Raw genomic sequence first — 12,867 nt, 5'->3', positions numbered from 1 at the left:
TATTGAGGTCATGTGATCAGTGACGGACGGGGGACGGACTATTTTCTTATTTCCACACAACAGTTCTAAGGTGTATTAAAAACATAGTTCGATGTTGAAAATGAGTGATATTTCCCTTTAACCACTTTCAAAATATTGCAAAGGTAGTGGAAATTACAGCAGAGAGGGAGAGAGAGAGAGAGGGAGAGAGAGAGAGAGAGAGAGAGAGAGAGAGAGCAGTGTACAGTAGGTGTTTATACAGAGATCAGTACGGTGCACATACTGCAGCAACACTCACATGATTGACGTTATGGTCGCTTGTATTCCAGTTCTGTCACAACAGCTCCAATGTGGCTGCTGTGTTTGCACATTATTGTAGCTCACCCTGCAGATATGGGACTTTTTGTTATGATATTAGTCATGTTTTCATGACTAATATCATAATATCTGTGGGAAGCCTGTGTGTTGGTACAGTACAGTTGGCAGGTAGTTAAAAAGTACAGCTGGTTTTTGCCACCTCGTTTTGTCGTGCAGCGGGAGACAAAACCTCTTATCTCCATATAACGTTTTGTAACCTCGCGTCACCAGACTTTCCACCGCGGAGGAAAGCCTGGTATCTGTTCGAAACCTAGTCGTGTGATCTGGTTTAGAAAGAAGGAAAAAAATAATTGTGGTCCTGGTGGTTGGTTCCAGGTTGGCGTCACATAGTTTTTGTTCCCCACATAATGCGAATCAATTTGTTTAGTCTCGCTAGTCGCACTACAAGTTAGAATAAAAGATGAAAATACCAAACGATTATTAGTTTTTCACGATTGTTAACGCACAAAAAGCAAACATTCGGCACAATTTCGGTTGTTGGTTCCGGCCGCTTGTTGACGTAATGTTATTTCCGCTCCGACCGGATCAGAAACCCGAAAATTGTATTGATCCCAGGCTAAACGTTTTGTGTTGGGGGAGGCAGAACCGCTGGCTGACCTGGTACTACAGCCTCACACAAAAGCACCAAAAGTAGCAGATCCACAAGCTCGAAACCAGAGGTGTAAAGTAACTAAGTACAATTTTGAGGTATTTTTTACTTTACTTGAGTATTTCCAATTTTCGTTACTTTTACTTCTACTCCACTACATCTCAGAGACAAATATTGTACTTTTACTCCACTGCTATTATTTGAAGACTTTAGTTACTAGTTACTTTGTACTAGATTTTTATTATTATTACAATACATACATTACCCACTTCAGCCCTATATACATTTTGGCCATTTGAAAATAGCCGATTGGCTATTTTCAAAAGATTTTATACATTTTAGATATGATAACTTGTGAAACAGGACATTCTGCATAATGAGTACTTGTACTTTGGGTACTTTAAGTAAAAAGTAAGTAAATAAAAACTTTTGTACTTTTACTCAAGTAAATGTTTTATTCCAGACTTTTACTTGTAACAGAGTATTTCTACGTTGCAGTATTGATACTTTTACTTAAGCCCAAAATGTGAGTACTTTTTCCACCACTGCTCGAAATGCGGTTTCAAACATGTCGATCTGCAACTTTTGCTATTTTTGAATTGTGAATGGTGAAAAGTAACAGTTTTGAACATAATGAGGTTTCCTCCCCGACAGAGATGACAGTCTGTCTTAGTGTTGGGAGCCAGGCCTGCCTGTAGGCAGCCTCTCTCCTCTCTCTCTCCATGGCTCTCATTGAGTCTGTACACGCGGATTTCCTTTCGCTTTGGATCAGTCACAGTGTCTCAGGTATTCTGCCACTGTGTATTCTCTGTTTAGGGACGAATGGCGTTCCAATTTGCTCTGGGTTTTAGGTCCATTCTTTCCAGTGAGACAGATCGTATTTTTTACAGGGTGGCTTGAAGACATTTGTTGTTTCCCCAGGACCCAAACTACCCCAAAAATAGCAGATCTACAAGCTCACAACGCGTCACAACGTGACGCGTTGTGAGCTTGTAGATCTGCTATTTTCACTACTTCTCAAAAGTTAGAATTTCTTTGATTTATTTATTCATGAAATTCTTTAGAAAAATGTTTTGATTCGTTTTAAATTTATCAAAAAAATTGATTATTTTAGGAGACTTTTTTGAAAATCCTTTGAAATAATGAAAAACAAAATGTAGGAAACAAAAAATAAAGGACTATTTACTTGTGACCCACAAAAATGGGTCCCCGACCTGCTGTGTGGGAACCAGAGTCCTTTGGTATGGAGCGGCGTCACTTTCTTTTAGTTGATTGTAAAATTTAAACACTGGCCTTTGAGTCTTAATGCGCTTAATCGTCCTAATTCTGCTCTGCAGGTGTTAGTTGGTGTTTTCGGCTGTGGAGAATGGATCTGCAGAACTCTGCATGCGATTAAGATTAAGAGTCTCGGGGGCACGGTGGCGCAGTTGGTAGTGCTGTCGCCTCACAGCTAGAAGGTCCTGGGTTCGATTCCCGCAGGGGACGCTGTGGGCGCTGGGGGCGTGTTCTCTCCTCCGCGTCATCAGTGCCCATACCCTAGGTGGGGTTGGCGAAAGGGCCTTTCTGTGTGGAGTTTGCATGTTCTCCCCGTGTCTCCTAGGGTAGGGGGGTAGATACCCTCACAAAAACATGCAGTAATCCTGGTCACTATACTGCCTCCCCCTGGCCAGCCGGGGCGCCTGATGGAGGGGAAGGGAACTGGTTGGAATAACGTGTTCCTTCCACGCGCTACGTCCAACCAGGGAAACTCTCCCCTGTCAGGTGACAAGAAGGTCAGTTGGCTCTCATGCATTGAAGGAGGCATGAGCTCGGCCCTGGCCTCCCTAGGTTGGCAGAGGGAAGGTAGTGCCCAAGATTACATAGACAATTGGCACTGGGTGTAAAAAATAGGGTTACAAAATCGTGGGATAAAATTAAAAAAAAAAAAAAAAAAAAAAAAAGATTAAGAGTCTCAATTTGCTGTTTATCCCATTTTGTAACATGGTTGGCAAGTGTTTCCCAGGACCTCACAACCTTGCAATGTCTCTCTCTCTCTCTCTCTCTCTCTCTCTCATGCATGAACGCAGCAACAGCTCTACATACAGTAGTAGAGAATGCAGTGTAATTAAAGGAGAATTTCGGACTAGCCTTTTTCGTACTTTTATATGATATATTTATATCCTATGACGAGTAGGAAAAAAATCATAACTTCATCCCGAATCCACCGCAGCTAAAAACGCGAGCGGACGGTCCATGCGCTAGATCGCATATTTTATCGCTTGAATTAAAAAAAAAAATGTTGCTGTCTAACGTTCATAATGACAGAAACCTCGCCACAGTGTTTTTGTCCCAAATAGGCCGCCGTAGTGTTTACAAGTGGACTTGGATGAAATCACAGGTGAAATCTAACACAAACACTGTGGAGAGTTTTCTGTTATTATGAAAGTCAGATATCACCAAAAAATATATATATATATATCCATAGCACATGGACTGTCTACTCGTTTTTTTAGCTGCGGTGGACTCGGGATGGAGTTATGAAAATGTTCTACTGTACCACTCGTCCTACGATATAATAACATCATATAAAGGTAAGAAAAAGGCTAGTCCAAAAGTCTCCTTTTAGTCAGCGTTAGCAAGGATGCTAATTTTGATCCATAGTCCCTAACCAATGAAACAAGATATTGCAGGGGGAAAACACTAATACATGTTCCTGCCATGTGACCTCAGACAACGAAGACCACAACAAAACATCAAAAAGATCGACAATACAACAATATAAAGTGCACACATGTGCACCCTCTCTCTCTCTCTCACACTCTCTCTCTTTCTCTCTCCCCTTTTCTCTTTTCTTAGTGTCTATTTCAATCTCTGTATGTGTTGTATTTCATACAGAGATTGATGTTTGTGTTGAGTGGAAATAAAGAATCTCCCTCCTGGAGTGAAGCTCCCCGGTGTGACAATATTTCACACCCTGCTGAGAGAGGAATGTGCTGAGGCTGCAGGCGCACGTACGCACGCGCGCACATGCACACGCACACGCACACGCGCACACACACACACACACACACACACACACACACACACACACACACACACACACACACACACACACACACACACACTCATTTCCCAGAGAGCCACTGTAAGCAACTGTGACTCTACAAGGAGCAGAGCTTAACCCATTTAATCCGGGGACACATCTGTGTCATTTTCTATTTCTTTGGCTATTTTTTGAATAGCCCAAAGAAATCTAAAATGACAGAGATGTGCGTTCCCGGATTGAATGGGTTAAGCTAATGTCACTATATTACCTGAAGCAATCTGAAGGTGACAGCTGGAGAAGAGACATGCTGGACCCTGAGATAACACTACACACACACACACACACACACACACACACACACACACACACACACACACACACACACACACACACACACACACACACACACACACACGGACACACACGTACACACACACACACACACACACACACACACACACACACACACACACACACGGCACACAAACCCTAAACCACCAGATGCTTAGTCCTAACCACAACCTGGATCCTTTTCTAATTGTAAACAAAACAAAATCTGTTTTTAATGATACAACAACCATTCTTTGTCAGTGAAAATTGTCCTCACAATGTCTATTTCTCATATTCTGCTAGACTTGTGGGAATATGGGGGGGGGGGGGGTCATAGCTAATCGTACGATGGTGTCAAGCGATGAAAATATAGCAGACATATAAGCTCACAACGCATCGCATCTGCGAGGCTTTGTGAGCAAATCTGTGCAAATCTTTGAATGTAATATTTTTTAAAGCGAACATTTGTAACTCAAATCTTTGCTTCTGGGGGGCCCCTGGAACGAAATATTTTACAAATGTCCGCTTTAAAGCACTCGGTGCCGCGCTACGAGCTTGTAGTTCTGCTAAAAATCTGAAAACTCACCTTTACAAAGTTGCTTTTAACCCCCAACCCCCGCAGTTTTTACGTATCTTTTGTTTGTATCTATTGTTATTGTTATTGACGTATTTCTTTGTGTTGTTTTTTTGTTTTTTTTAAATCTTGCCTGTCATGCCCATTGGTTTATTGTTTTGCGATTTCTTCTGTTAAGCACTTTGTGACTCTGCTCTCAAAAGGTGCTATACGCATAAAGTTTATTATTATTACATTACAGTATAAGTATGACAAGTACAGGAACATTCAAATAGCAGCTCGGTAGCCTTGTGGTTATTACTGAAGTTACTGTGATCCTGTGACGCCATAAAACATAAAACTGATATTTCTTCCATGACACTATATTATGTCTGTGAGTTCTCCATTAGTTGGATAGTAAATGAGTTTTGGAGAACACCGCCCCAGACCTGGCCAGAACATAATGACATTTATTTTGATGAATATGTCTCTGTATGAGGAATGTATACCATTAGGATTCTCTTACTTTCTGGCAAGTTTTGATTTATAGTCTACATGTAGCTCCGTTATCCATAAAGATAATTTGATGAATTGGATAATTCATTTACTTAAGGCCGGTGCCTGGTGGTAATAATAATAATAAGGGTAATAATAAGGGTAATAATAATAATAATAATAATAATGGATTTTATTTATAATGCACTTTATATTTGTGAAAATCTCAAAGTGCTACAATAAACGGAGGTGGCCAAAGGTGGAAAGTGTCTAGGTCATACATGGGCAACTTGCGGCCCGGCGGCCACATGCTGCCCCCACCTTCACTTAGGGCGGTTTCAGACTGGATCCGTTTGAATCAAAACGGTCCCGAGTACGCTTGGCTGGCCAGCATTCACACTGCCCAAGATCCAATCGCACCAGAGAACACTTGCATGTATACCCCCGATCCTATAGGTGGCGGCATGCACATAGTGTTTCTTCTGTGGACACAGACGTCATCAACTATGCGACAATGTTTGTGCTGGGCTCGCAGAAATATGGGTTGCGGCTGGGGAGTGAGTCAACCGACGCACTGAGCGCTCAGCGCGTCAATGCACAGAATGCTGTGTTGTTGACGGACAACGGATGTACGCTTATGAGAAACAACACAAATAAAACCTGGTGAAACACTTGTGTGCATTAACGCAAGATGAGGATACAGGAAACATTCAGTCTAAATGTCCAGTTTGCTAACCTAACCTTCACAACTACTAATACTTTTGTATTTGAAACTTTAAATTTCTCTAAATATTATAAACTTTCACGACAGCTTAAGTACAAAAATATATCATTTATGAAAAGGCAACTATAGTAGCCTATACAGTGAAGTCCGACTGAATGACTGAAACCTTGTATTGTGAATTGTACTTCCATGTACTGTTTCTCATGTCTCATGTCTAAATAAAGTACATCAATCCAACGTCTTTTCTTTTTTGACTCTCTTGGTGTGGGGATTATCTGGCACATGTATGTATCTGTTATGAAAGAGAAATTGCATCATGAGTGAAACGGCTATAGTCCTTGGGAAACTATAAACCTACGTAGGCCTACATCTAAATGAGTTACCATATTTACTTACAAATTTCAAATTACAAAGCCTTATAAGCTATATATTTCTGGGATGCATAGTAGCTGAAACTCCACAAGATACCCACAAGATATACTATATGCGCTGCTCGCGCACCTGAAATGCGCGATGGAGACCCGCCAATGTTTCATGACTGATAGACATGAAAGAAGGCCCTTCACAGCTAATAGAGAATTTTAAATTTTAAGAATCGGTTCAGAATTGAATGAGTAAAATTGTTAGAAAGGCTCTCATAATATAAGTTGATTATTATTTCAATTGTTATGTTCCACCTTAAGAGTAATATGCACCAGCCCACCTTAAGTGCGCAATGCATTCTGGGGCGTTTTCATTCATTCAGTAGCACCGGCTAGAAGAGCTGTGTTTTTGTTGGCTGTTTTTGTCGAGTTTATATACCGTCACCTATTCCAAATAGCGGGCCACTTCCGTCTAATGGTACGCTTGCTTTCACATTGCAGCGTACCGTACCCGAAAACGCATGATCCGGATCCGAAACTGCCTCCGGAGGTGGTTTCGGGAACGGAACGGTTACCCGTTTCGCGGGTCAATTCGCTACATTCACACTAGCCAAGCGGTCTGGAGTGCGCACCCGGGACCTGAGTGTGAAACGGCTCTTAATGTGACCTACAGGTTAATATCAGAATACTGATATATTATTGATTTCAGCTGTTACAATTCCAAACATGCAAACATGACCCGCTTTAATTACTTCAGTCTATATTAGCAGCTTAATGACTAGTATTGAAATAAAAAGTATTTTTATGTCCAATGTATTTGTATTTAAGTTCATAAAGTTAACATAAGTATAACTAAATGCATTTTAAATTAAACAAAAATGATACTTTTCAGGATTCCAATGCAAAAATAGCAACAAAAAAACAGGATTCTAATTCAGAAAATAGCAAAAATAGCAGATTGAAGCTTGTAGATCGGCAATTTTTGCTACTTTTGTGTGACATAGAATAGCCCGACAGTATAATGCAATGTGGCTCTCTGGAGTGAATGTGGAAATAAAGTCTCCATCATCAAAGTTGCCCAACCCTGGTCTAAGTACACATACAGCACTGCACTTGTAACTTGTACTTTTCACTCCACTACAACTATTTGAAAACTATTAGTATACTTTGCTGATTAAAAATGTTAATACAAAATATACATTAAGTGATAAATGATGACGTATAGGTTAAGCTACCCAGCTTATAAAGTAAATTAAGAGTAATTAAAATCCTCCCCACCGTTAGAAGGTTAAATTAAAGTGATGAACACATAATGCATTACTAATTACAATCCAATAATATGATTGCGTAATGGATCATACTGCAGGGTGAGCACTTTTGCATGTGATACTGCAAGTATGTTTTGATGCCAAAATACTAATGTAGAAGTATGAGTGGTATTGCACAGACCACGGCACCTGCGAGGACCCGGGTTTGAAGCCAATTCCCGTCTTATCAAGCCTCTCCGCCCATGGGTATATCTACACTCTCTAATCTGAAGAAAAAGAAGAAAAAAATAGAGAAAATAATTAATGAAACAAATATATGTTTTATAACAAAAACAGCAACTATCATTTTCCTAACTAGGCAGGAAATACACACATTATAATATGGCAATGATTGTACGCGACTTCCGTTGCTGGAAGGCCCGGATAATTCTACAATCATCTTTAAAGAAGTGGTGCCATGGTTTTGCACTTTTTCTGTTTTTGGGCGGTGTAGCCACCCCTATAAGTGGGGTTGGGACACCTCATTAGTACAGCCTTCGCTGTACTGTGATTGGCTCATAATTAGTACACCCCTTGCATTAGTACACCCCTAGCTGTACTGTGATTGGCTGACTCTATTGGCTGACTCTATTCAGCACTGTGATTGGCTAGCCAGACACATGATTAAATCAATAACCTATTGATTTAATAGGACTATGCACTTAAAAAAAAACTACTTTTTTTTTAAGTGAGCTTCCATCACTGTGATGACCACTGTGATGACCACACCGCCCACTTCACACTGGGTGTGATTTTTAGATTACTCTTGTGAGCACAGCCTTTACCACATACAGGACAACACTGTGATTGGCTAGCGAGACACATGATGAAATTGATAACCTATAAATAGGACTATGCACTTAAAAAAAACACTTTTATTTAAAGTGAGCTTCCACTTCAAAAAACAAGACCAGGAGACCTGGTTCTGCCAGACCCAGAATGAAGTCTGGGTCTAGGGGTTGAAATCTGAATGGCCGGGCTTCGCACGACGTGTGTCCCTTCTATGCCCATGTATGGACAGACTTTTTTGGGGGACAGAATGTTTTTGGGCTGGGGCCGGAGGACAAAGTGACAGACTTTTTTTTGGCTGGGGCCGGAGGACAAAGTGACCATGCCTGCATGTATGGACGAAACAGGTACAAAGCCTCATGTAAGCCCGACCCCTTGGGTCTGGCAAATAATGAGGCCACAATAACCATCACTGTGATGACCACTGTGATGACCACACTGTGATGACCACACCGCCCACTTCACACTGGGTGTGATTTTTCATGTGTCTATGAGGTTGATAGAACTTCATTAAGGCTGAAACCTTGAGGGTCAAACGTGCCAATAGAAAAACAGCCCTTTAGTGACATAGTAAAAATATACCCTCCCCCTCGTTATCATAACACAACAGGTGTGGGCATGAGGAGGAGGAGAGACTAGGACAGGTGAGTGGTGCTAAGGTGGTGGAGGAGGTGCTAAGGTGAGAACCAGGTATACTTAATGAACTGGAGGCGTGTCCACATAAAACATAATTTTAACAATTTCTGTACACTTTTTTGAAAAAAATCTTCCTCCTAGTACCTGATTATGTTTTAGGGGGGGGAAAATCACTGAAAATCACGGCACCCGTCTTTAACTAAAACTGACTGTGTCCATTTTGACACTCCAATGCTGCGTTCGCACTGGCAGATACAAAATATACAAAGATACAAACAGACAGCATCTGTCGCTTTGTAGCTTTGTGTCTGAAGTTGAAACCAGCTCAATATTAAGCCCCTTGAGATGCAGCATCTTCAAAGCACAACACACAAGAAAACAATCCATCAACACAGAACAAAAACATATCATCAAGGACATACACATAGAGGCTCTTCCACCATCTCAAACTATCACTTACATATTGAAATAAAATAAAATGTATTGATTTGACAACGCAATCTAAAAAGCCTCTAAAAAGCAAAATAGCACAAGAAAGACAATTGTACATTCATCTCACAGCAGTGAAGAAGCCATAAACTCATGTCCTCATTGATTTAAGTAACCTTACCTTACACAGAACCGTACAAAAGCAAAATAACACAAGAGTACATTCATCTCACAGCAGTGAAGAAGCCATAAACTCATGTCCTCATAGATTTAAGTAAGGTTACAAAAATCGCGGGATAAACAATTTAAGATAAAAAGACATAGAAAAAACAAACTTGACTGTGTAGATAGCTATAGCTATTTTCACTTCGTGTTTGGTGGTGAAACAGGAAGTTTGACACTTCACCACGGTCACGCCGTTTAATGAAAACTCACGCTTTTCCTCCTAGGAGAAGTTCCTTAAAGTACGACCTCGGTGTCAGCATGAGAGGGTGGCAGGACAGTCAACTTTGTGCGCATCCTGCGGCCATACAGTAGTTGAAAGGGAGACACAGCAGTAGCTCCATACGGTGTGGCACGGTAAGCCATCAGGAAAGAAGTAATGGCAGGTTTCCATGGTACAGACTGTGTGATAGCCATCTGCACACTCTGTTTCAGGAAATGATTGAAACGCTCTATGGTGCCATTTGCAGCAGGGTAGTACACAGAGACCCTGTGGTGTACAATGTCCCGTTCAACTAGGAAAGCAGCAAAGTCAGCTGAAGTAAACTGTCTCGCATTATCTGTCACAATGGATTCCGGGTTGCCATGTCTGCTGAAGACAGAGGAGAGGAAGGATGTAATGTCCTTTGTAGTGATATTGGCAGTGAAAGCACTGCTGTAGTAGTCGATCAGAGTGATGGCATATCAACCGTCCTATTTAGCGGTTTCAAAAGGCCTGACAATGTCCAAGTCAAGCTTTTGCCATGGCCCGTCTGGGAATGTAACTGGTTGTAGTGGAGCAGGGCGTGGCATTGTCGTTGGACTGGCATGGCTGACATGACTGAATTGTAGAGTGAACAAGGTCATCCATTTTTGGCCACAACATTTTATGTTATCAGATTTACAGGCAGTGTCTTGAATGCACAGGACAGTCACTTCAGGGACCTCCACTTCTCGCACTTGATGGGTGGGAGCAGAGCGACACACTCTGGCAAAATGTCCCTTCTTGTGGCAGGATTTGCAAGTAGCCTTAGTAGCAGGACATGAGGGAGCATTCGACTGACAGATCCACATCTGAAACATGTACGGGAGGACTTCACAGTGGCAGCAGGAGGTGCAGGAGTGGATTGTTTATTCCGAGGCAGTGGTCAAAATGATTCATTTTGTACTGCTTGTACTTGATTTATCTCCAACCATGCATTTAGCTCGTTCAGCTGCAGACTCGATCTGTGTAGCAAGCGTGATAGTCTTGTCTAGATTGAGGTTAGGCTCCAGTAGGAGTTTCTCCCTAATATGCGCATTTGTGACATATTGGATAAGCTGATCCCGGAGCATCTCATGAGTCTTATCACCAAAGTCACATGATGATGCACGCTCTCTGAGAGCAGCCACATATTGGGTGACAGTCTCATGTGGGCCTTGTGTTCGTTTTCTGAATGTATGACGTTCCACTACCACATTAGAAATGTGCTCTTAGTGCAGTAACACCAGTATCATAAGTATCACCTGTATCATCATTTGTGGGTGAAAATGTCCTTCCGTTCCAAGGCAGTGAAGCAGTACAGCCCTTTTTCTTGCAGCAGGCCATGCATTCCCTGTTGCATTTATGACCAGTAGGTAGTTGTCAAACATTTGCATCCATGACTTGAATGGAATTGTAGGCTTTCCAGGGCAAGGCAAAAACGGAGCAGGACAAGGCACATTTACAGCCATCTTTGCAAAAAATGGTCATCTGTAGTCAAAGTATAGCAGGTGGGTTACCTCGCCAATTTGTAGAGGTGGATGGCAATGAATAAAACACTCGAGAGCATGGATCCATTTACATTGACAATTCTTTGATAGTTCTCAGCATTGGCTTCACAGCATGGCATACATTGTATTTCACTTCCTGTCCACACTTCTTTATTATATCACCTCTTTAGTGAAGGCTACCTACAGTGACACCAGGGGGTGTAGAAAGGTAACTACATGCATTAAACAGTGAGTAACAGCAGGACACAACAAACTAGTAGTAACTAAAGTTTTCAAATAATTGTAGTGGAGTACAAGTACAACATTTGCCTTTGAGATGTAGTGGATTAGAAGTAAAAGTATTCGCATTTTGAAATACTCCAGTAAAGTAAAAGTACCTAAAAAATGTACTTAAGTACAATACTTAAGTAAACGTACTTAGTTACTTTACACCACTGGCCGTGCCCAAATATGGATATCTATGGGCATCTATGGCATCAGATGGCATGTTTAATGTCAGGGTACTGTAGCACCATATATGGAATTCTAGCTATTCTACATCATGGACATCACAGCAAAAATCACGGTAAATCTCAACATATGGCTTTCAGCTGAAGTTTAGCTCTCAAAGATGTCTTTGACATCACAGACAGTCTAGAGTGAATCTCTGAACTGCATTCCTTTACTTAGAGGACACACCAGAGCATCTATAAGTGTTCTGACCTTTGGAGGTGGACACCCTTTGATCCAAACAGAGGGAGGTGCAGGGAAATCCTTTCATTTTACAATCTACTCCCGAACCAAATGAGTAACATCCAAACAGACTCACAGAGCTCAAACTACGTTATGATTGATTTCCACGAACATGGGCGCTACAGGAGAGGTGGGTTTCAGCAGCCCTACTCGGGTTTTCACCGGGAACCTTCTGCGCTGGGATCTGAGCCCTAAACGGATCCAGCAGATATCTTACGAGCTCATTGCCAAGACCAAGAAGGTGTATGATGCCGTGGGTTCCCTGGAGCTGGACAGTGTCACCTTCAACAACACTCTGAAGGCCCTGGCTGACCTGGAAGCTGAGTGCACCGTCCAAGAGAACATGATGATCTTCCCCATGTATGTGTCTCCCAGTAAGGAGGTGAGGGCCGCCAGCACATATGCATGTGAGAAGCTGTTTGAGTTTGAAGTGGTCAGGAGGATGACAAACGACGTCTACCAGAGGATTCTTGCTCTGGGATTGAAGGTTGATGAAGACAGTCTTACTGCAGAGGATAAGAGATACATGGAGAGACTGCTGGTTGGGAAAACTAGCCAAGAGTCACAAGACAACAATAAGAATATT

At 41.7% G+C, this 12,867-nt stretch overlaps 1 protein-coding gene and 1 pseudogene across 2 annotated transcripts in view; both read left to right on the top strand.

Moving 5' to 3' along the window:
* LOC308097423 (acid-sensing ion channel 1-like) overlaps positions 1-12,867 on the top strand; it is a gene marked incomplete at its 5' end in the record, with an annotated part of 152,127 nt that overhangs the window by 31,843 nt on the left and 107,417 nt on the right. The window lies entirely within an intron of this gene.
* Positions 12,394-12,867, top strand: part of LOC308097354 (thimet oligopeptidase-like) — an 84,658-nt pseudogene continuing 84,184 nt past the window's right edge. Inside the window, exon 1 of the transcript in view lies at positions 12,394-12,822. The product of the transcript in view is annotated as a thimet oligopeptidase-like (transcript). The remainder of the gene's footprint in view (positions 12,823-12,867) is intronic.

The sequence above is a fragment of the Gymnoscopelus braueri genome (assembly GCF_963280865.1).
Source record: "Gymnoscopelus braueri genome assembly, chromosome: 12".
Taxonomy (NCBI): domain Eukaryota; kingdom Metazoa; phylum Chordata; class Actinopteri; order Myctophiformes; family Myctophidae; genus Gymnoscopelus; species Gymnoscopelus braueri.
This window is presented reverse-complemented; position numbering and strand designations above follow the sequence as displayed.